Below are 26,979 nucleotides of genomic sequence, written 5' to 3' on the forward strand. Positions count from 1 at the left end.
GGTGGGTACCCACACAACTGATTATATAACGGTTCAGTCTCGTACCGCGGTGACTTTCGGCGGAAAAAAATAACCAATAGAATTCACTCGCGAGAATATTAATAAAGGCGGGTTTCCACTAGATGCGTGTACGCGTACGTGCATAAAAATACTTTTCTATGATTGGTTTGTATACATGGTGAGCTTTTGGTATACCAGGGTGTCATACGTTCTTACCACAGGCTTGACCATTCATACCATGAAGTTGGATCCAGTTCAACTTTTTACGTGTACACGGCTCTATATTGATAACAATATTGATAACATAAGAATATATATGAGGTAACTAATATGTTACCAATCCTAATAACCGATCTAAACCATATTAACCGCTGGGAAACAACGTTCGGGAGACCGTTCATAGCGAACGTATCCGGACCATATATGCACGTAAATACGTACACGTCGTATGTAGTGGAAACCCACATTTATAATACTATAATATCATTGTGGGTACGATTTGTACCGGCGATTTCGACGACCGTACGCCCTTCCGTTCGGCGCGTCCGCGGGCGATTCATGCCGTGTCGGTGGTCGGCGGCATGGGCGCGCGCGCGCACGCGCGCGAGCGTTCTCTCTCTCTCTAGCCCTCTCGCACGCCGTTTCTCAGTCGCCGCCGCCGCCGCCGAAACCCGCGTGTCGGCCACCGAACGTTGCCGTCAGTAGTTCGGGTGTTGGCGTCGTCACGCCGCGTCGGTTTCGCGGGAAAAATATCGCACGCACACGCGGACCACCCACCCCATATATCCGGACGTCGAAAAAAAACCGAAACCCCCCAAAACGTTTCCGGAAAACCGGGCACCCACCCACGCGGGCAGACCTCGCGACCGGCATCGTTTTTGGGTCCGTTCGGCGGTTTTTTGTTTCTGTTTTCGTACGTTATTTTCATTTGAAATTGATTTGATTTCGTTCTCACACCGTCTCACGTGCCGCCACCGACGTGATAACGCAGAGTGTATTGCTCCATCGTCCGGACACGACACGATACGATAAGGTGAGTGATGGGTGCGCATTACAATATTGCTGATACACATAGTTTAATCATCATACGTATTATGGTCCGGAAGTTGCCCCCCCCCCCCCTCACGAGACCATTTTAAAATCACGTCCACTCAACAGGTGTGTCGACTTTTCCGTTCAGCTGAATGCGTAGACGACCACGTTATCGTATACACTTGTTTCAAAAAGAAATGAGTTTAACCGACCGAATTCGATTTCCCATTGTCATTCTCCCCCGTCCCCATCCCCGTCGCCCTAAAGTATCGAGAAATTATTATTGGTATACAGATACACGCAGCGTTTTCACCGAGACTGTCGAACCCGAAACCCACTCTAACTCAATACTTATCCTTTTGTCCTCCACCACTACGATTTCGAGCCTTTTATGCGGTGAGAGGGAGGTTCTTTTATACTCGGCTTACCCATAACAATTACTGTGGTCCTAAATAATATTATTTTTATTATTGTTTTGGTGTACGTATTTTGGGTGGTGGATATTTGTTTGATGGGCGTCCGTTTACAATATTCCGTAGTCCAAGTCACAGTGTCGAACGAATACATTTTATAAAATATATCACTTTTTTAGTATTATACTCAATCAGTTACATTTTTATTAGGTACTGTTTATATATTCTATTGATTTCAAATATGGTTTATGTTACTTATGTCAAATGTCTTAGGTTATGTTTTCCCCGTGTAACGCTGGAAAAAAAACGAACCTTAAGGAGTAAACACAACAAATTAGTAAATATAATATAATTATAGAAGTGTAATATATTAATTCATTACGATTATTATTCGATCCTGGTTGATATTTATCCGCCTGCCAATGATGGGCCGAAAACACTTTTTACATAATATTATTACGTATACATCGGAACGTTGCATTTCATTTATTGTGTACAGAACAATATTATGGGTAGTACTACAACATATAATATAATGTGGACTAAAGAGATTTAGATGCATAACTGCATCAGTCTGTAGCATTAAGTCCCATACACCCTAATTATATCCATAATCATATTATTACAAATAATCGATATATCTATCTACTGTTTTTTTTTCACAGTAATATATAAGAAATGTACGCCATAAAATTGGAATTTTTTTTACTGTATACCTATAACGTATCTTTTTGTTGTAATGTATTTAACACTTTTACTATGTATGAACGTTAGTCTACGACATAACAATAAGCATAATAATATTTATTTTAAAGTGATTCAAATATAAAATAATAAATATTCGTATATGAGCAAAAAATATAAAAAAAAAACCATCGAATTATCCCAGTGGTAAACTCGTTCTATAGATATTTATGTCAAAAATTAAATGAAAAAATAACCCCTTGACATAACGTAATATTTATTAGATTTTATTTACGATTTCAGTTTCTGAGACATTTTAATTAAATAATAATGAAACTCTACACCCATGCAGATCACTGAACTAGACACAATAAAAAGCGCATTTTATAATATATTTCACTAGATTACCGTTATTAATATTTAAGAATGAAATCATATTAATTTTATGACACCAGAGAATTAATTAAAATATGTGAAAATTTAATAATGTATACATTTTTATATTTTATTTTTAAAGTAGTTCAACTGTACATGTTGATAACGATATTGTCGTTTTATTTAAAGCGATTAGAAATCCCTAGATTAATGTTGTAGGAAGTAGTCAATAACTATCATAACAATAAAAATGAATAAATGATTCTTATAAAATTAATGAATATCTATATTTATATTAGGACGTACTGAATAAATAGTGAACACGGTATATTATTAAATTTTTTTGAAATAAGAAAAGTTAATATTAAATTCATTAAGTTGCATTTGAAAATTATTAATTAACTGTACACTACTGTGAGCCTTTGTCAATCCAGATAAGTTACCTAGTATTTACAATAAGAGTAAATAAAAGAATGAAAAAACCAAAATTGATAATAAAAAAAAAAAACCAGCTACGCACAATGTACATATGACATCATAATACAAGTCCATAACTGATATATTATATTTAATATAGTTCACATATAAGTATATATAGCCAAATAAAATATATTGTAATCCACAACCATTGTGGCTTCTTCGTTATTGAATTCGGTCCATAAAATAGTTAATATAAATAATTTTCATCTTAAAAGTTGCATCAACCACTCCATAAAAACATGATTTTAAAAAAAAAGAATTGTATTCAAATAAAAATGTTGATAATATATTTTCTTATTTTTATCATATTCAAAAATGTTTAATCATTTCGATTTATAATCAATAAACCAATAATATTCAATTTTATTTTACTGTTATAATATTTTACTATAACCTAAAAGTAATAACAATTCGTAATTTTAATAGTTATTTAGTTTATTCATACCATATACAAATGAATACTTAGGTACAGTTGAAATAATTTAAATGTCACATTAAGAATCATAATAATTTTACATTATATAAATTGTAAAAGTTTAATATGACTGTTGAAAGTGCTTAGTATAGAAATATAGAAAAATAGCGAACTATTGAGTAGTTAAGTAAGTAATCATCATTCAAATTTGTATATTTTAGTATGGGGTACCTACTTATGAATGAACCCTACATAAAATATGGTAAATTGCAATGAACTAATTTAAAATGTTGGTAAATTGGAACGATAAATACGCCGTTTGATCGAAAATAATCAAATTATGAAATCACGGTGAGATGAAAATAATTTTAAACTATTACTTTTTTAACTATCGACGTTCATCAGACTTAAATCACATCAAAATTAATTTGATTTATTTTGCAAATTTTAGGAGCTTAAGACATTTATAAATTTATTTCTCATATTATATTACTGTCGACATCGTTATATACCATGTATCTTTAATTTGATTTCATACATTTTCTTATGGTATTTGTGAACATGAACATTATATAGTATTATTTATAAAATTATGATATACCTTTAACAATCTTAATATAAAATAAATGAATAACTTAACTAAAATTGATGTAAGAGCATTACTTTATGAAATTTGATTTGTTGTCATATTAAATCGTAATAATATAAATTAAAGTGTGCACATGCCTATATTGTACTATTATATTTATTTTCAGATGTATACGATTTTATTGTATATATCAGGTACATATTGGTTTTTTTTATCTTGTACCTTTTATCAAATATTCGACAGTCGTTTTAAGCTACTGTTTAAAACAATCCATTAAATATTGTTGAATTATTAATTGTGTTCTCCAAATCAGTGATTCCCGTTTGATCAAAACCTCAAACCTTAACGAAGATAATGTAACATAATATATAAGACCAATATTATTGGAAGACATGTATTCTAATTCAATAGTTTTGAATCACTGTTATATGACGTGCTAATCACTATTACATAATTATTCTTCAGTACTATAATGCAGGTATTCAAAAAAATTGTCAAAATATCCAGTACTAATGTCCCCATGTATAGGTACCATTACAAACTATCTAATTCAATATGTTTGGATAGGCACATTAAAAAAAAGACGTGAATTATACATTTCTATGTCAGTATTGCAGGAAATTTATCATGGATATATTAATCTATATAACCAAACGGTAGAGCAGAGTCAGTACCTAGTAAAAATACCTCAACGTCACAGACACTCCCAGTCTTAAAATAAAAGAGGTAGATTATTTCGTTTTAAAGTTAAATAGGGATCACAATAGTTGTCCTCGAGCACGTACTAATATATATGTATATAGTAGTATTATAGTATATAGCCAATATATATAAAAGATAAAAATAACCGAACTATATGCTCGCAATACATTTTCCTTCGATTTTTAAAAACTGACCATTTGTGTCATTCAGACTGACAACATCCATCAATGATATGTCATTGTATTATATTATTTTTTCTAATACACTATAGCGTATATGCTCATATTTAACATGTTGAATTGACACTAGACAAAAGACTTATCTAGAGATCCATCTCAAAAAAAAAAATGATATAATTTTCTACAACCTATAATACTCGTTCTCAGATTTATATTGCTGACATAACTTTTTCACGATTACTCGTGAACGAAACTAGTAGGTATGTGGCTTTTTGTATAATTTTACCTACAGTGTATATGATTTTTGAGATTCTGCCAAGCTGTCAAATATGCATTCAATAATCATTCAATATTTCCAATCGGTATGTTTTTTTACGGATCATTGCCAAACATCTTTGTGTGTCACGAAATAACTATGTGTAGGCACTAACGACATTAGAGTTACATTATAAGGACGCTCTCTATATTTCCAATACGTTTCTGTGGAAAACTGTAACAAATAGTGTTTTTGTTCTATTTTTATCTTCTCTTTGAAACACCATCTAAACAATACACAACACAGAAAAGTCATTATCAAATAGACGACTCAAGCGCAACTGGTGTAGTAGATATATAATTGTTATTTTTCACGGAATAATGTAAGATGAACATTTTTTAATACATACAAGCCTGCTGATGAGAGTCATTCTAAGACACTCCACTCCAATAATAATATTGCATTAATTAAATTAATTACAAGTTAAAATTATAAAATATAATTAGTTTAATTAAATATTAATTATTTATTTATCTTTAAAGTACTAAGTTGTAATACAGGTATATAAAACGGTCGTCGCACATTGCCACACAAATACGTATAGGACAAAACCACAGATTTTAAAATACTGTTTATACCATTAGTGCGCACAAATTTAATCGTATATTTTTCACATGGCAAAAAAAGCCATAAATCGGAAATTGGGCACTCGGAGTAATGCTTTGAAACCGTTGGATTCTTTTTAATGCTTGAGAAATAATCTTTCAGTGGTACTTCTTATAACTGCAAAACTCTTTCGATAGCAGTCATTAGTGCGATCCATCTGGTTTGACTGTACCACAGTAATTTCTGGAACTTAATTCCAGACACCTCATAAATTTTATTTTTGGTCTCCCTTCTGAAAACGGGAATTTTAGTGTTCCGAAGATTCTCTATGATAAAACTGGACAAAAGTATGAAAAACGGGACGTATGGTCACTCTATTAAGTATACATCTACTATATAGATGCTATTATTAATTGTTTTGATAACAGACATTTTTGATATTTTAATTTGGATTATATATTTTGATTTTATGGGATGATTTGAATTGAATCCTATGTAATGTTTTCATATTTCAATTTGAATCGGTTTTAATAAATTTGTGTGGTATTGTACTATTTTCGTGTACAAAATTACTACATAATTTTATAAAGCTGTGTGGTATCATACTATTTTTGCGTGCCGTATTGGGTGGCTATGCATTTTGCACGGTATTGGATCATGTTTGTACGGTAATGTAAAGCACCGTATAAAACATATATATATTATATTTTTTTCAAACAAATGTTTGAATAAAATTATATGTGAGTATGTGACTATAGTATAGTTAAACATGTAAATATAATATGAGGATTTAATATAAAAATTAAAAGTTTTATTTTTATTTTTAATTGTCTGTCAGAAAGTATGAACATTGTTTAGTTGACATGAATAATATACATATTATTATACATCCAGTAAAATAATTGTAGTTTTTGTCAGTTTTTTTTCATATTATTCAGTGAATAATTTCGCTTAAAAGCGAGCCAAGTAATAAAATACTTAATGATTCAGGTATAAGCCACAAAACTCTAATTTGAATGATAAAAATAACCTTTCTGTTCGAAAATTATAGGGAATTATGCACGATTGTCTGCTGTTATTAATCGCGGTACCTAACTATACCTTACTAAAATTACTAAAAAAATAAAAGCCTGTACGTATTCCATAACAGTTTGATATTACTTAACATAAAAATTATATTTTGACGTAGTACTATAATTTGTAGTATTATGTTAATATACAACAGCAATAATTATACTAATATACTTGTACTACGTGTCAATAAACAATTGAACGGTTTAGAGCTTCAGGTAATGAATGTTTAAAATAAAGTAGTTATATAAATAGTTTAAACGTGAGTTTATTGTACTCTGTATAGTATTTATAAATATACTCGTATACTTATGCACATAAATGCTATGCTTACTGGCACAGTAAATTGCTATTCGTTCAAATTTGTTTTACGATAGCCATACATATAGAAGACGTCCTATAATAGTCGAATTGGAGTTGTGTACTGGTGTTCTATTCAAATTTTTTCCTAAATTTTGATTTTTTTTTCTAACGGACGTGATTTTCCTATTTAGACAAGATCCAAGGTGTGTTCTGATAGGTATTTTTCTGAACCTTGCTGTGGAGATTAATGTTGTTTCAGTACAATTTGGATGTTGTTGGGTCTTGCATTACGTTCCTATAGTTAACGTGTACCAATTTATCACCTTTGATCTTAATTTTTCTTCATATCATTCCATCATACATATCGTAAATTGATTCCTGTATGTTATCAGCTATAGTTAGCTACTTCTTACTGTAGTAAAAATAATAACAATAATAATTTGGTATATTAGTCATCGTGTATAGAATAGCTATTCGTTCAATACTCCAGCTGATGTATCTTTTCCATTAGGTTTGACGAATTACACGTTATTACGAATTTACGGTCGATTGAGTATAACTCTATAAGTGGACACCAGGTGAGTGGTAGTTGTTAACACAGTTTTATGAGGTATCCTTTGTACCAGTCTTTGTCACTAGCTTGGGTTACGTCATGGAACACCCCGAAATAATACTTCTTTCCTTTCAGAGCATTGTTGACAACGTTTATGGCACTGTGAATTTTGACCGATTGTCAAATGAATGCTGTGGAAACCAATGTCGTATAAAGTATTTTTTTTTTTTTTAGTGGTTTAGTAGCGATTGAGTAAAAGTTTCACTAAGAATTTAATCTTAACTGGACGGAGTGATATTGGTTGGTTTCTATTATGTATTTATGTGACTCTTATTATGTGGTTTTACTGAAATGAACATCACGATCACTATTGTGCTTATTTCCATGGATCTGGTATGATGCTTGCGAAATAGCATTGTATAATATTAGTTTTATGTATATAAAATGGATTATGAATTACGTTCTTCGGAAGCTTTTTAAGTATTTTTGGAATTATTTCAAATACCAATCTTGTATTTTTCTTTTTTTTTTGTTCTGTTTGTGTAGTAATTTTATGTTTTCCGATTTACATTGAGCTGTTGATGATATTATAAAATATATCTAAAAAATGATTTTGAGGATTTTTTATAATATTTTTAATTCAACCTTTTATGAAAAATTAATGTGGCTTTATGCTTATAACTTTTTACTAACTCTTTTTAATGAAAACTCACGAGAAACCATGCATTACATTTTCAAACCTTGGGTATAAAAGTTAAAAATGCAATACATTTTTAACTACAAAATGGTTTGTACATTTTCTCGATTTTGATGGACTTTTTAACAATTAAAATTCAAACAATTGCAATTGTGTATTTGAGATACTTTTAAGTTGTAGTAAGAAATACGTGTAAGGAACCTTATATTCTATTTTCAAGTTGTATTACTATTTTATATCAGTATTTTTTTAACCAACGATTTTAAATTTATAAATAGATTATAAAGGTTTTTCCATGCCTTAAAATTGGGTAAATAACCATTTATTGAACATTTCAAGTATCTATGGTTATTTTTTTTTGAATTACAACAAAAAAATCATATTGATTTCGTTGAATCTGGATTTCCTAAAGTATTTAGATACCGATAAAGATAATCTAGCTTTTATTTATATAATATGGTAGATAAAACTAATTTGTATTATATTTGAATAACAAATTTACTTCTTTACCTACGTAAACACAAAGTAACTAATAGTTAATAGGTACATACAGTAATATGGTAATATGATATAATAATTGGATAGTGTTCTAAATTTCTAATAGAAGTATTTTAGTAAAAAAAAAAATGAAAATTAATTATCAAAAATGAATATGATTTAAATAAAATGTACCTAAACACGTAAATGTGTCATCTAAGATAACCAATAGATAAATGTCACAAAAGTTTTCTACATAATAAAATATATAAATAATTTTATATCTAGATAAGTCTCAACACTGCTCCCAAAGTACAAACTAGATTGATATCTTTACCAGAAATCCCTTTTGAAATTGATGATTGAAACGTTCCATCTACTAATGTTTTCAGGCAAAAAAAATTATAAAAAACATAATTTATTGTAAATGCAATACATTCATTATTCTGCTGAGATTTAAAAAATTGCCTGTTCAAATATTAATAATGCATATAGTCTTTAAATAGCCCACGGGCCCCGAGGTAGACTTTAAGTTTCGTTAAAACTTTAGGTATTATCCATTAAAACAGTTTGTCATAAAATAATTTATAAAGTACACACTTATTTAGCTAAATATATTTATTATGTCTCTTGACATAATAATGCATTACACATTAACTAACGAGTAATGAATAAGTGACATTTTCAATAAACCATTATAATAGTTATATAAAAATAAAATATCTAGTGGTTAATACAATTAGATTTTATAATGCTAGGGTTATAAATTTAATTTCAGTCTACATGATAATCGTTTTAACTGTATGTGAAATTATTAATTAAATTAGATACACTCTGCTTGTAATCGACAATGGTCATATTATTATTAAATATATTATAGTTATATTAGGTATTTAATATATTATTTAAGGTGTTATCGATTGACAAGATGTCTTAGTAAACAGTAAAAACATATCGATTACCTGCGCCTGCTGCTAATACCAACTTGGCTATTAAGTAAAATTATGACAAAATACTAACATTTTGTAGCTATTTTTATTACTTTAAAATGATCAATTATTTAGATTAAAAAAATACAATAAATACAAAATAGTATTCATATATGATATTAGTTTGTTGTATTCCTATAAATAATAATTTGCTTTTTTTCTTTTCCGCCCCGTTATGAAAGTTGAGTGTTTTAATTTTAATCAATATCCTGAATGTGTTTATTCTTTTATATCAATAACGTATTATGAATTTCAGTATCACGTCTTATATTTCATAAAATATGTATTAATACTTGTACGTTAGTTATACGTCAGAGTTTGAACAATACAGAAAATTGACCATCAACTGCGCCTTTGTATTTTGACTAGTCGTCTATCTATAAGAAATGCTTTTAAACTAAATACTGCTTTTCACATAATATTATGTAGATAAATATATAATATATAACGTATTGTAAGAATATTTAGTACCCATATGGTTTTGAAATAGTCTATGATCAAACATGATTGAATAATTTGATAATTAATTATTATATAATCATGTGGATTTTGGATTCAATGCTTGCTTTGATGGTTGTTTATAGTTATAATTAATATTATATGTTACTAAAATATGAGAAAATCAATTAGAAAATATTAATCTGGTATAACAGTGTTCAAGAAAATGTATATTGATTCTTAATTGATTTGATGACTAAAAAATTATATTATTACATACGGTTTAAGTGATTGTATATTAGAAACAATCAAACAACATAATATTAATTTCATGATTTTTATGGCATTTATTAATTCTGAATTTAGTTATACTATTATGCTAGTTACTATGTTATGCTAAACAAAATAATATAAGGACTTACAAATGAACAATTTAATATGATTAACCCGATATGTTCATAACTTGTTTAACAAACTCTATTATAGACTACAACACAACACAATTAATAATTAACATATCACTTTTTTGTGAGAAAATTTCAGAAGCCAGCTAAATTTATGATCAAAGTTGGTAACAAACAGAACTCTATTTAAAACCGTTTTTTAAATGCCACGATAAATTGCCTTTAAATTTTAAAAAAACAGGCATTTAATTTTTTAACACATTTATTTAACAGATATAACATCTGTGATCATCCAACAAAAACAAATGTCCACAAAATAGACTTAAAGCGTGGATAATTTAATACGTAGATAGATGAGTATTGTTTTAATTTAAAATCGCTGATTTCTCTATTTTATTTATTTCTATCTTTTATGTGATAGGTATGACCATAGGTGCAACTAGACCTTCTTAAAGTACAGCCGAGATAACCGCAGTGGCGGGTACAATGGTTGAGGGGCAATGGGGCGTTCGATTAGGCTGTGTTCTTACGTTATTTTTTTATATAATATTGGGCTAAAAGAAAGTAATTTAATTTTTGAAAATTCACCACCTCCCCTGGGTTACTTCTGGATCAGCTACTCGATTACCATAAGTAGGTTATGTTTGTACAATATTAAAATAAAAAAAAATTACAAGCTATATAAACTATTGTAGGTTTCTATCATCAATATTATTAAAAATTCAAATTATATAGAATCTTGCAATATAAATAAAGCGGGGACTTTCTTGTTTTAATAATAATTATACGATTTTTGTTTACTTGGAACAATTATATTGTCTCTCTACATTATAATATTATATGTTTTTGTATATTGAATTATAGCTTATAACGTAGTTTATTTCACTGAGCTGAGCAAGATGAATTGTGATTTTAAATCACTTCAGTATTTGACATTTTATGCTAGGTAATTTTAGTGTTAGTATTGTACCTACCTATAATATATCTTTTGTAAATTTATCGGTTAAATTTAAAAACAAAACAACATGATTTATATATTTTATTAAATTCTGTTAGTTTCTGAATACATTAAATATGCTGTATATAAATTATTATTTTTGAGTATGAGTTCCCAACAATTTAAATAAAACAAAAGTTATAACACACCGTAATTCTAAAAACGTGTTTTTTCTTTGTTGAAAGATTTAAACACACATCTGTAACACTGAATTTATTATGATGATTTTTTTTATAAAATTTTAATATTCTTAAAAATAATTGTTAGGTTTATTATAATATATTATTTTTTAAACCTAGATATATTCCGTAAAATGCGCTTTTCACAATTTTTTAATAAATCAATTTTTTCAGTTTCCATTAGGTATTTCAGTACATAAATGTATATATTAAACACTTTAATTTCTATTTCAAATGCAATCGTACCTACTATAAAGATAGAGGGTAAATGGGTGTCACTCTGCTGTACATTAGGTTACAAGAGGGACACTGTATAATGGATTGTATTAAATTTGAATTCAATGATATCATATTATTCTATACGAAAAACGATTCTGAGCAGAGCCGGTTTGTCAGTCTAGATATTTTATATTGTTATTATATTTTATTATAGCCTGTAAGTTGAATTAATATTATAAATTACAACGAAATAACTAAAATAGTTATTTTTACTCGTTCCTATGGTGACAAACAAAGAGTTAGAAATTAAAATCCCATTTTTAGCGGTTTTTTGTAAGTTCTCGGTGGTTTTTCACGTGGCATTAAATAACCATTGAGAAAATCGAAAAATGACCTCTTTAAAGTACCATCTTTGTCCAATTCGCTAAAAGATAAGATACGATATGTTGAAATCAAAACACTCCTTCTGGTAGAAATTTCGTATTCAGGATAAAAAAAAAAGAAAAGAAAAATAAACACCATCGCAAAACCACTAGATCCCTCACTCCGCTCAGAATCTAAAATAAATATAAATATTAACGATAATGTGAATGCTGGTGTTATATTTTTTCACTTTTGTGCGTTTTTTTTGTATTTTATTTTTAGGACTATATAAGGCCATTTCGTAATATAATTATAAAAAATATAAACTTGTTTTTGAAAATATTATGGTTTTGATTATTTATTAATGGTGTAATGATATGATTTAGTTTCAAATGTGTATACAATTATTTTTATGATTTCAATTGGTCTAAAAATACACTTGTGTTATTACTATTAGGTAGTAAATAGTTATTATATATTATAAATTATAATTGTAATATATTTTTGAATGTTAAATTATTCTTTTGAAACTCCCGTGCCAAAAATAAGGAATGTTATTTCGAAATGATTTATTAGTCTTTCACGCCAAAAAATAATGTGGTGTACAGCGTGTACTATTGATACATCATATTCGTCTGCTCTCCGTTTGAGTATAAACGCTAAAAATACGTTGCAAATATTGTAGGCATAGCAAAATTTTTTCATACCATTGACGTAGATTGTCAGCATTCTGTCTTCGAGTATTTTCACATTCTAATAGTTGAAGTGAATATACTATGCCAGAAGCAAATGACACTTAACTTGCAAACCAAGTACTTGACACGACAGCTCCATCAACCAACCATGTACCCATAATATACAACTATAAATGCAAGAGGGTGTCATATATGACCCCATTTGAACACAATATGCGAAATAGTTGTTCCAAGAACTTGACCAAGTATATTATTATTTTGTAACAAAGGTTAGATGCTTTATTCAATAAATTTATTTGACGTTTTTTAAAATAATTAAATAAACTAAACGAACATCAGAGTATTCATTATTATTTAAATTTTAAAATTGAGAGTGGCGATTTTTTTTAAAATATTCGAGTTCCAGTTTAAAGTGTTTTGAGAAATCTTGACAAAAAAAATGTTGAAATTAAAAATGAATAAATTCCTACTTGCTTTGATAAAGATTTACAAATGATTTATACATCGTAGTATTAATAAAGTACCTAGTGGACATCGGGAAATCGATTAACTACTAATTTGATGATTATAAAATCAAAAGAATACTGAAATTGACAAAATAGTGGCGTAATTCTATCTACTTGATTTTAGTTGCACGTATCGTCGATATTGCTAATTAATGTTTGTGTTGAAAACAAGCACCTACGTGACTTACAATTTATAAAGGTTAAATGTATATCTAGTTATATTATTATATATTTTTCTTAAGCATATAGACAGAATACAGATATTAAGTGTGAAATACTCGTCTTACATTTATCATCTTGGTGCATAGCAGAGATCTTATATGTAATTATAAAATCATTGATAATCATCACAATCTAGAACCGTACACAGAAGAAAACTTGTGTTATTTTCAAAAATTTTTCGGAAATATTTCAGTTGTTTTTCCTTGAAAAAAATAATAAAAACAATCGTCTAGACTTGATATTCGATGTAATTATATCAACTTCAAACAATTCACAGAGAAAATATAATAATAAAATAATAATAATAAAAAAAAAATGTTTAGCCAATTCATTTTTTACATACTTTGCCTAAAGAATTTAATTTAAATTATTCAATTTAAAAAAAAACCTCAATTTCATATAATTAGATTCTTATTTATTATATATAATGATATTAAATAAATAAAATGAATGTAGGAATATTTTAGTTTTTAAAAATGATATCCATATTATGTATAATATACCTTGTAATAAAAAAAAATTATAAAAAACTAACATTCATGACGACGAACATTCATGTATTCATGACGACGTTGAAGCATTTATTTTTCAAGACTCACGAGACTCCGTAAGTGGAATGATAAATGTATTGTTTTTTTTTTTATCCTTAGGTAAAATTATAATTCATTTTATATACTTTTTTTTAAAAAAAGTCAATAGTAAGTTGTGCAGTTGTGTTACAATTACTATTTTAATTCTGCAACCATATAAATGCATGTCACTTTTTGGCATTCTATAAATATACATAATATATAAATGTAAATTCACAAAAAATCAAACACACGCTAACCCTAGATTTTTTTTTGCTTTGAATTTGCACATATTCTAGTATTTATCCATTTTGTCATAAACTTATATTTGTATTAAATAACCGCATATTTGGCACTAAAATAATTATAACTTAATACGATGTTTTTTGTCATGCATATCGCATTTGTTAAAATTTCGAATTAATAAAACTGAAATAACTTTCTTGGCTATTGATCTTAATATATATCCATAACTACGTAACAATTCACCTACTCGAATTTGTCCTTACATAATCCCTTCGAGGCGTAAACCACATCGAAAAGCAATCAAATATGAAATTAAATTATGTATTCTCGGAGGATCTAGTAAGATATTGCTCGCGCGTCTACGTGTCTATGTCAAAATGAACAAAAGTATGATTATTTCATATTTGTAGGAAACGGAAACAAAAATGTCGTTTTTAACAAAATATGAATTTAATTGAGTTTAATGCAAACGAAATATGATACAATAGATAATTTGATCATAAAAAAAGAAAAAAAAAGACAAACGGCTTATATAATTTATTAAGTGGTTTATTGTCTAATAGTTTTTGGAGAGTTATAGTTTACGTAGTATACCTCTGAACGTTGCAAACAGACTAATTGCTACAGAGTAAAAACAATTTTATTACAGTATGACCAAATGACGACAGTTATATAGTTTTAATACCCGTTAAAAAGTACTTAATAAACATCGTTTATTATATTTCATAAGAATAATTATTATGTCGTCTTTACAAGGTCATGAGTTTATCAACTAATTTTTCGAGTTAAAATAGTACTCTAAAGTTGTTTAATAGTCTCGGAATTAAAAATAAAAATAAAAAAAAGGTGGGTAAGTGGATGTCGCGCTGCTGTACAGTAGGTTACAAGTGAGTCACTGTAATGGATGGTGTTAAATTTGAATTCAATGATATAATATCATTGTATAAGAAAAACGATTCTGAGCGAAAACGGTCAGTCAGCCTATGATATTACTAAGTATATTTGATGATATTATTGTGAATAAAGTAATTTATATATAACCTATTTACGTGGAGCCTTGTTTTAAATTTTCAATCCTTAGCCATAAAAGTTAAACACTTTATACATTTTTAACTACAAAATAATTAATAAATTATAAATGTTGTCAAAATTTGAACTTTAAATGCTTATAAAAAAAAATTGTGCCTATGTATTTTTAATGTTTTTCAACTGCTATTAGAACGATATATCAGGAGCCTTATATTAAATTTTCACGCTTTATTACCCAACAAATAAAATTTTATTGATATTTATAGAAAAACAAACAAAAAAATGAAAACTGACAATGTCCGTAAACAGCTCAAAAAGAGTCAAAATATTTTCAAAATTGTATGGTGTATAGAAAATGCTAATATAAATATTCAGTGAAATTTTCAAGTATCTACAGTCATTCGTTTTTTAATTACAATAAAATAAGAAAATTGTTAAATGAGAAATCGAGTGAATATCAAATGTTGTAAAAATATAAATTTCAGACGCTCATAAAAATTTAATTTAAGTTTCTTGTAGACATTTTTTTTTTTGATAAAGTTAGACAAACTTATGAGTAATCTTATATTACATTTTCAAATCTAAGATTTAAAAAAAAAAATTTTTATGAATTCTCAACTCAAAATAATTTGCTAATTTTCGAGATTTTCCCGTATTTTGTCAAAATTTGAACTTTAAATGCTTATAAATAAAAACTGTGACTAAGGATTTTAATTTTTTTCACCTGCCTTTGAAACAATAACCTAGGAGCCTTCTATTAAATTGTCAAGCTTTTTTACTCAACAGGTAAAATTTTATTGATATTTATAGAAAAAAAAAACTAAAAAAAATGGAAGTTGACAATTTCCGTAAACAGCTCAAAATAAGTCAAATTATTTTCAAAATTGTATGGTGTATAGGAAATGCAATTATAAACATTCAGTCAAAATGTCATGTCCCTACGGTCTTTGTTTGGAGTTACACCTAAAACCAAAATTCTCGTTTTTTCTTAATTTTTCTTTTGTTTTTCACGTCGTTTTTGAAAACTACTGGGAAATTTTTACATTTGACCCCCCAAAGTACCAACTAAATTCACTTTCCTGTCAGAAAAGTTACTGTTGAAGAAAATCCAAGCACTTTTACTGTCCTAAAAGGTAATGACAGACACAAAAATAAAAAAAATAAAAAAATAAAAAAAAACACACATCATTGTAAAATCAATACATTCATCGCTTCGCTCAGAATGTAAAATATAGAAATTATTTTTTTTAATTGTTTATAATGATAAGCGAAAAATATTATGATTGTCATAGACTATTTACAATAGTTTTTAACGAATTATTTTATGTAACGATATAGTTAAATAAAAAATATAAATTTTTTATTCATATTTATTTTTGATAAATTTAATTTTAAAAAGGTACCCTTTGGAGTTATCAATGTATTTAAAAATAAATCGATGTTTACACGACAACCGGCTTAGGTTTTTCATTCCAATAATATAGGAATATTGAATTAAGGCAATTAAAATTTATAATTTTCTCATCAAATTTACATATGTACTTGTACGGATTTTTAAGAATTTATTGAAATAATGAACGATTACACGGCGTCTTGAATAGGCTATTTAGCTACATCACTACCTACTGTGGATTATATTTTTTAATGATGATAATAATAATATTATTTCAGTGGTTTTTATTTCTACTGAAACATTTCATTAAAATTGAATAGTTGTTTTAACGTGTTTAATACCTAAACATTAACTGTACTGAATTTTATTGAATTTCAAAATATCATCATGTGTTCCCACTTTAGCGAACACATCAATGACAGTAGATTATTTAAAATAATATATTCGAATGAAATTATACGTAAAAATATATTTAAATATGATACTTTCTTAACTTACGTAACTTGTTGTACTAAATCAAATACGGTTCTTACAAAGTTAGCCAATCAGTGTTAGCAATAGTTATATATTTTCCAAAATATTTTATTACTGTTTTATTTTTAAATATAAACACTATTCAGCGAGAGAACACGCAGATTCTGCTCATCCCTCCCCCTCAAGTACTGACCTCAAACCGGTTCACCTACGATTGGGTGTCATGTGAGAATGCACAGATCACCCGATTTTGTCGGGCCTTACCGTGTTCATTCGCTGAACAGAGTATAGATATAGTGATCAGATAATTTATGTAATTCAACTGACGCTCATTAATATTTTGTTCAGTTTCATTTCGGTACACTTAATACTCTTTACAATTAATAGTGATGTTGAACACTTAAAATGCATTCGAATATTTACTACTATTTTATAAACCTACATATTATTATATATATAGTCAATACATTTATATTATTAGAAAAATGTCTCTCAAATGAGAATCAATTAAACATATTTTTTATTTCATTACCTGAAATAAAATAACATACATTTTATGCTATTGCATTTTTATTTGTAGTGCTTAAAGTAGCACACAGTAAATATATTAATATTCAAGTCTGGTTAAAACAATTAATATAACATTATAGCTTGCTACCATACCATACCATACCATACCTACCATACCATGTCTAACCTTCAGTCTAAATATCTCTAGCATGATCTAAAACAGTAACTAGTCTATACCACGCAGTATCATTATTAAACCCCATAATATGTATTATTATAATAATTTAATTACCAAACAAATAATATGTACATAACATATTTTATTTTTATTTTTTGATTGTTAACGCGTTAGACATAGAATACAAATTTAAAATTGAGTTTAAAAATAGTTAAATCGAAAAACAAAATACCGTTTAATGTTTAATGTTAAACATCGAAATTGTTTAAACGTTTGAACGCCCGTAAACATGAAAAAAATATAGGTAGGTACATATTAAGGTATAATTTAAGCCCTGGGTTATTATATTTTCTTAATATTCTGTTGATTAGTTTCTGAAATTGTTAACATAAAGATTGTAATTTTTATGTAAAAATTACTATCAACGAAACAACTAAAACCTAGGTTAAACTGGTTAATGTAACAACATAACAAATAGATAGCATATTAGGTAATAATATGCTTTGTCAATGAATACTAAATGTTAATGTATTCAATTTATTATGGCACACTGGCAAATTATTAGAACAAACTATGTTATTCTGTCGATAACTCCTAAACCTTTCTTCGTGTTATATGAATAAGGTTAGGGTCAACATATTATTTGAATGGAGAATAAATGCATTATTTTGTACGCAATTACGTTATTTGTTGTACTATAATATCACGAGTACAGATTTTCAATTTATAAGTTGTGTAATTTAATATATATAAAAAAAAAATAATTAGGACAAAGTATAGTTGAGTTTACACGACTATAATATTACGTTTCAATTAGGTAATTATGATTAGAGTAAATATTTAAGGTTTTGTTCTAATAATGCAATTAGGTACAATATTTAAAATTTAAATAGTATATTATGCGTCACAAGTTTATTTATATTCACTTATTACATGGGATTATTGTGGAATATGACACAGATTATATTTATTACATTTTCAAGCCTTAATTATAAAAATTGAACATTTTAAAATTTTTAATTTCAAAATAATTTGCATGTATTTGTGATTTCGTTAAAATTGTGAGTATATATTTGGTAAAATTTGCATGTAACTACGGTTGTTTATTTTGAGTAAAAACAAAATAAATTTTTTGAAAACTAAGCTTAAGTTTGTTTTGAAAAGTAATGGGGATTTAACTCTCATGATTACAAATTTTCTATCAGAAACTACCCTCAACTATGAAAACTGAAATACCTTTTCTACTATTCCTATATCGTGAATACTACACAAAAAAAAAATTATAAAATACCGAAAAACAATATACTCCTTGTTCTGTTCAGAAGGTAAAATTAAAGAAAATATTATGTTTGAAAATATTTAAATCGTATATCATCAAACGATGAAATTAATGCTTGTGCAAGCAAAATATGCCTTTATTCTGTAATGGTGAAGCCACTAGATTATTTTATCAGTATAAAAATAAACCCCCCAACCTATTCTACTCTAAAATGATCAACTTATTTTACCCATTATGTAGGTACAAACATTATAATATAAAAATAACATGTAAATATATAAATAACAGTACTCAACCTATATTAATATAGCCTCATATTTAGCCAATGAATAAATTATTAGGTCAATGATAAAATATGTAAGTTGGTACATAATATAATTTTAAAAAAAATCAATACTCCCACGAATGATTTATTTATTGGCTTAGACTATATGTTTTAAAAATATAAAGATTTGGACATAAACTACTCATTACTCATATTGTATGCACTTTCTAATTATTAATTAGTAATTACAAATACAGTGTTCGATAAATTGATTGTGTAGTCATTGACACGAAAAAACATCCCAACAAATTTTCATACTTGAAACCCAATTTTTCATGACCCACAAAAAACGTTTAAAATTAAGTGCCATTAATCTTCAAAAATATATTTTAAAACTTTAAGACTGTATAAAATATTTGAAAATAATTGGAGTAAAAAATTATATAATATGTAACATTGGAGGTTTTACTATAGTTAACGTTTTTTGCCCAACTATAAAACGACGGATTTTTTAATGTCATATTGTAGGTTTTTGGATGATTTTTGGTGTTATATTGTACATTTTTAATGAAATAAAGATATTTCATTAATGATTAATAGTAGGAATACATAAAAGGTTTTATTTATTATTGTTCATTGATTCATGACAGGCCATAGCAGATTTGAGATATTATCAAATTAAAGCGTATTTTTTTTTGAATTCAGGGAAACCAAAATATCAAAATCGTCAAGGAGAATTTTTTGGGGCAACGAATGTGTGTTAAAAGATTGTCGGCGATACATATATAATAATATACAAAATTGTGAATTACTATGCAGAGACTAAAAAAAAATAGGTACAAGTGGTGGAGAGATAATTTTTTTCAGAAGAAAATTTGTATTATTGTCATTATAATAACTTAATTGTTAAAAACTTCAAAAATACTAAAATAATAAAATTATTACCATCGTATATTTTCTAGTTTTAAAGTATTATAGTCGCCACTTTTATCGATATTTTTCCATGTTGTTTAATGCACTGATTTAAAAACTGCAGTCATAACACTTGTCAGTCACGTTTGTGCTATAACAAATTGAAGTTGGCGGATATATCAGTTTTCACATTATAGCATAAACACCATCATATCACGAAGAGATTTAGCCAGTAAACACGCTGTTTTAATAACCTAATCCACGGGTTCCCAAACTATTTTGATTCACGCCTACGTAAAAACAAAAACATTGCTGTTCCGCGTCTTCTATTAATAATATATAAGCTTGCTTTGTAATATCAGTCAGGCCAAAAAATATATGATCTTTATTGTATACTAATTTATTAGTAGGTATATCATAATATTTTAACGTTCGCTAATAACGATAAAATCTAATAAATAGAAATTCCTGTTTTGTTGGTCACAATGTCACATAAATCATCTAAACCATTTAGGTAAATAAAATATTACATTGCATTAAAGGTAATAATCACTCCAAGCTTCTCCCCGCCAAGTGCTCACACAGTTACACCACTCACGTCTTACTTTTGACATGATGACACAAATACACATGCCGTTTATAATACTGAAATTGTATTATTTCACCACTCAACGCATCAGTCAGTACCTACACTCCAGATTATATTATTATATTATATTATGTAGAAAATACAGAAAGAACAATATCCCATAAAAAGTTGAAATAGAAGTACTTACTCAGCAGTTGGGATCGGTTTTATTCTTAGGTTTTAACCAATAATATAACCTTACATCTAATAAATCTACGTGATTTTTAACAATGCGTGTGATACTGACGCACTATTGTGTATGGTTTTCATATTTTGTTTGTTATTTTTCATTTTCAAAACAATATAATAATGTGATGTTGACTTTATACTTCGATGCTTCTTTGTTTCTGTATGATACAACATGGTACGTTGAATCACATTTACTACTTTGAAAAGGGCTCGTTGAAAAATCCGTCGCCATAAAACCAATATCTTTTGCACTTCATTCAAAATCTTAAAAAACAACACGTGTCAAACACATCCACTCAAGAAGTCTACGCAAACAAATAATGCCCACGAGACTTAATCGCAATGCAGATAAGTGTATGGCAATTGGCAAGATTATTGTCTAAAGCTAAAACCATCATCTTGAATTTAAAATACCCGGTAGGTACGTACATAAAAATATTAAGTGTCATAACATTTCGAACACTCTTAACAAATAAATTATGCTTTTCACAAATATAACATTTTGATATGCAAGTATACCTACTATACCCGGTTTCCTACTATAAAATATACCTACAAAAAAAATCATAAAATATGCTTTTTATAAATCTGCAGTCAAAATATGATAGTTTGTGTATAAAAGTATCTTTGAAACGGAACAAATATAAAAATCGGAATCAATTATACACCACGCTACATAATGATTTAGAATATAAATATAGTTAGGATCGTTCAAAGAATTAAGTTGAATGTATAATTGTATTTCTGTTTATTTTATGAACAAAAAAAAACACCGAAGGTTTTAACCATCATAAAATAAAATAAGCAAAACAAACAGTTAACTTTTTACCAATAGAAACATCACTCAGTTATATAGTTTTACTATTTACTGTACAGCATTTCATTTATTACATCGTATTTATTAGTCATAATAATATTTAATGTGTTTGTTTGTTTGTGTGTGTGTGTGGTTTGTTTCATAATATATACCCCTTCATCAAAACTTAAATATAAACATAATTCACAAAACTGCTGTATTTACTAGGTAAGTACCTAAGATTCTACTCAAAACTGAATAGTGAATTCTCACTCAAACTCTTTCATCTCAAGACCCTCCTTGACAATCTGCAAAGGCGTCTAAACCAAAGGCAAAATTGGGCCAGGGACATACACGTTGTGTAAATAACGAAGTTAATTCAATCATTGTGTGATTTCCCCCTTAATTTTTTTTTAGTATTATCAATACCATTGTATTATTTTAACAAATGTGTATTTATTGTTCATAAAAAAATAAAACGAAATTATATTGATAAAAACAAACTTACATACAGGATGATTCACCAAGTATGCTTACCCACTCTTTTATTCAACAAATCAGTTATTCAAAATCTATTAGATCCTGGAATTTTTAATTATACTATAAAGACCATATTTTCAAATTGTTGAGATTTTTCTGTACTGTTGAAGTGTCCTGTGGAAATACAAACTTCTGTTTTTCAAATAAGAACATTTTGTAAAGTTAATAATTTGGTGGATTATTTTTCTGAAAAATATTTACATATTATAATCAATAAATGCATACTTTTAGTTATTGAACTTTAAGTACTGAAGATAATAGATAATGGGTTTTTAAGATAAGGAGGCTAGGGTGATTTAAGCTTTTAAGTGATTTATATTAATGTATCAATATTAATAGTTTTTATAAATACCTTAAGTTTAATAAATACTAGATCCAATATTACATATACCTATTTTATATTTTTGTAATATATCGTCATTATTAGTACCAACATTTTAATAACTGATAGATACTACTTGTTCGAATTTCAATTAAGTACATTAACATTTAAAAAAAAATATCCACAAAATAATATACAATTGAAAATCAGAAATTTGTACCACCAAAGAGTGTAGTAGAGAAGGTAGTATAAAAATAAATGGTCTTAGAGTATATTTTAAAACTAAATAAATCAGAATTCGATTTATTGAATAGGAAAAAAACGGTGGTTAGCATGCTCGGTGGTGGAATCATCCTGTATATTTTATGTGGATCTATCATAAGATATTATACTATACAAAATATTATAAAAGAACAAAATAGTTTGGATTAAAATAAATTAATAAGACATAATGATATCAATATTTTACAAAAAGTTCTTATACTATAAAAATGTGTATACACAATACATTTTAAAAAGGCATAACGTTCTGAATTAAATGAAAACCATATTACACCAATACATATTTTGCAGAAAAAATCTGACCAACGAACAACTGCGATTTTTCATGAAAATGTGTAGGTAATAATATGAATTTAGGGAAAGCCATTATATGAGTAGAACACTTTGAAATGGCTAAGTCACTTAGACACAGATCCTACTGATGTGTTATTCGTCTGACTTCGTTTAACTTAAAAGCTTCTGATATGGGGTCCGGTCGGAACCATAAAATACATCCAATGTTTTAGTGTGCATAATTTAAGGAAAGGGTCACGGTTCCGAAAAAAATAATACATTTTACCTATAGTTCAGGGGCGATTAACATATTATGTAACAGGAAGATCCTCACAACACTCAAAGATGGAGGTATTGTGATAAAAAGAACACGGTTGAGCGATTCAGTAAAGTATTTTGATAGCGGTGATAAATTATAGCATTTGAAAAATGATCGTGAAATGACCAAGCTTTACCTGAAAATAAGTAGTAAAAATATGTTTAAAAACGTGTCCTCGCTCTAAATCGTTTGTCATGACTCTTAAGTTAACTGTTAGAAAATTGTTATAATAAAGTATGTAAAATCTGGAGAAACGTTGTGTATAACTTTTTTAACATAATATGTTTTATTAAAAAAAACTAAATAGATAAAATAATAACGTGTCTTGCGCACAGATTACAACCAATAATATGCAATTAATACGTCAAGAACTATTTGCTCAACAATTTAATTTATAAAGACTTCATAACTATAAATGAGCTTAAAAAAATTAGAAATGATAAGCCACACAAATGTCAGATTATATTCAGCGGGTATGATAAAACGTATGTTTTAGTTTATATTTGGTTTTGAGTAAAATAATAAAAACTACTAATATAAACTTAATTTCATTTTTTTTTCTTATCTGTTATTCCTAAAAATGTTATTATTATTTTTATCATCAATTTTAGTATTATGTATAATGCATGAATATTTATAAAATGTATCGTTACATCCAATGGCCACAGATGCCGCGGATAGTTTGCTTAACAAAAAAATAAAAATAAAAACTACTTCTAACTGTACTTACATAATATTATTTAGCAAATGTATAGGTTCAAATCTATGTATGTATGTATTTTTTTCGTATATCTGTGTACATAAGTAATAATTTATTTTAATAAATGTATATTAATATACAATATTCAATTGAAGAATAAATAAATAAATGTGATCATAAGTTATTAATTATTATATATTATAATTTCACAGATCAATATATTTACATAATTTAAAATGATTTATTTTGTTATAATATATAATATACATTATATCATAATTTGTTAGTACCAGAATAATATCAAATTTTTAGTTAAATATAAATTTTAAAAATTAAAACAAGATAATGAAATCTATCTAAAAATAGCTTATGTTTTTTTTTTTTTTTTTTTTTTTTTTTTTTTATTGGGTAACCCGCGGCAACATAGGCCATTGGGTGTGGGGAGGGCACTGTAGGTTTTATATTGGGTAGGTTTGGTAGGTTTTATATTGGGTAGGTTGGTACACGTGTGTGTTGTGTTTGGCAGAATTTCTAATGGGGCACCCGTAGGTTTCTGCCGTGCCCCGGGGTGGGGGGATGGCGGCACTTGTTCTCCGGACACCGTGACTTGCACGGAGAAAAATGCCGCCCAGTGGTCGAGGATCGAACTCGGACCGGCTGTGCCGAATCCGTCGCGTTAGACCACTCGGCCACCTCGTCCCCCAGCTTATGTTTTATTAAACGTCAATATCACATATATCATTTTAGTATCTAATTTCATAACAGCATATAACATGTGAGTAAATATATTTTGTTCGAAATGTTATCAGTTTTGTGAATGTAACATATTTGTACTTTTGTATAATATTAAAACGTAATATTTATTTTATAGATAGGTACTTCAAACTTTATTAATATTCAGTTTTTATATTTATTTAATATTTTTAATATTTTGTATGTTCAAACAAATATTATACTTAAGTAATATTCAATATTAATATCCAGGTAAATCGAGTTGTTCATAATATAATGTATTTGTACATATCTGTTGACTGTTATTAAATATTATAATTATATTCACTATATCCACTTTTTGTTAGATGTTTTTTTAGTATGCGTTTATAATATTTGGTTAAATTTTAGGTAAAAATATTTAGTTGAAACAAAAATACATCAGAGGTCAAGTACCTACCTATGGTTATGATCACAGTTGCAGAAACGCAATCAAATAGATAGTTCAATGTTTAAGTTTGGGAAATCGTAATGTTTTAGTCCAATAAATGTTAGCCGCTTTCATTTTCTTCGGTTTTTGAAGTGCGTAAGCCGTACGGGATTATGTTTGCGCCGTGGCTGCCAATTTATGTTAATCTCGGCCATTACTTTTGATTTTTCATGAGTGCTATTCTAGTAAAATTTGTGTGGGTTGGAGTGTATATATTATTCAGGAATTTAATAATACCAATAGGATTCGAAATTCAAAATCTATATGGGCTTGAACAGATTAGTCAGTCAGCAGACAAAAATGCGTATGTATTCTAAATATTAGATAAATATTTTTATTATTATTTTAAACTACATCTATTGGTTAATAAAGTTTTGTTTGCAATGAACTACTTTGTAAAAGTAGCTGAACCATATATTAAAAAGTCGTAAAACACATAATGGAATAGTAATTATTTTGATTTGACAGTACCATCTCCTAACATAAATCAATGATAAGAGTTATTATACAAATTAATTCAATGTTGGAAATTATCTAGATACATTTATTAAGATAATATCTTATAAGTTATAACTGTTAGGTATTACAATTTTTTCGTAACTAATTTGTACATTAAATGAAAAAAAAATCAGTGTCTAGATATATTTATCTAGGATTCAAGACGCAGCTATAGTTATATATCAAAAAAATGTTTTAAATGTTTATGATATAATTAAAAATAATAAAACTATCGTAATAGATCGTTTTATTTCGAACATAAAAATAAATCGAAGAAAAAACACGTACATTTATTAATACAAGAGAAATATTATCAACATGTGAAATGAATAGATTTTATATTTTTGTCGTTAACGTCTGTGTTACAAGTGTACTGTGTAAAATATAATATGTTATGTAGTTGTAGTTGTATGCACAATGTTAAATCAGTATATGTAACGTATACTATTATGCTATAATGCACTGTATACGACGTAAAATTTTGCTCACTGTTTATAAATAGTAAATAGCATTAATATTACAATATTTTAGA

The 26,979-nt window shown here is 27.5% G+C and overlaps 1 protein-coding gene across 5 annotated transcripts in view; it reads left to right on the forward strand.

The window, feature by feature from the left end:
- Positions 1-702: 702 nt before the first annotated feature.
- Positions 703-26,979, forward strand: part of LOC132943737 (small conductance calcium-activated potassium channel protein-like) — a 260,695-nt gene continuing 234,418 nt past the window's right edge. For all 5 annotated transcript variants that reach the window (XM_061012815.1, XM_061012817.1, XM_061012814.1 and 2 more), the window contains exon 1: positions 703-1,033. The gene's annotated coding sequence lies outside the window, so the exon portion shown is untranslated. The remainder of the gene's footprint in view (positions 1,034-26,979) is intronic.

The sequence above is a fragment of the Metopolophium dirhodum genome, chromosome 4, assembly GCF_019925205.1.
Source record: "Metopolophium dirhodum isolate CAU chromosome 4, ASM1992520v1, whole genome shotgun sequence".
Lineage (NCBI taxonomy): Eukaryota > Metazoa > Arthropoda > Insecta > Hemiptera > Aphididae > Metopolophium > Metopolophium dirhodum.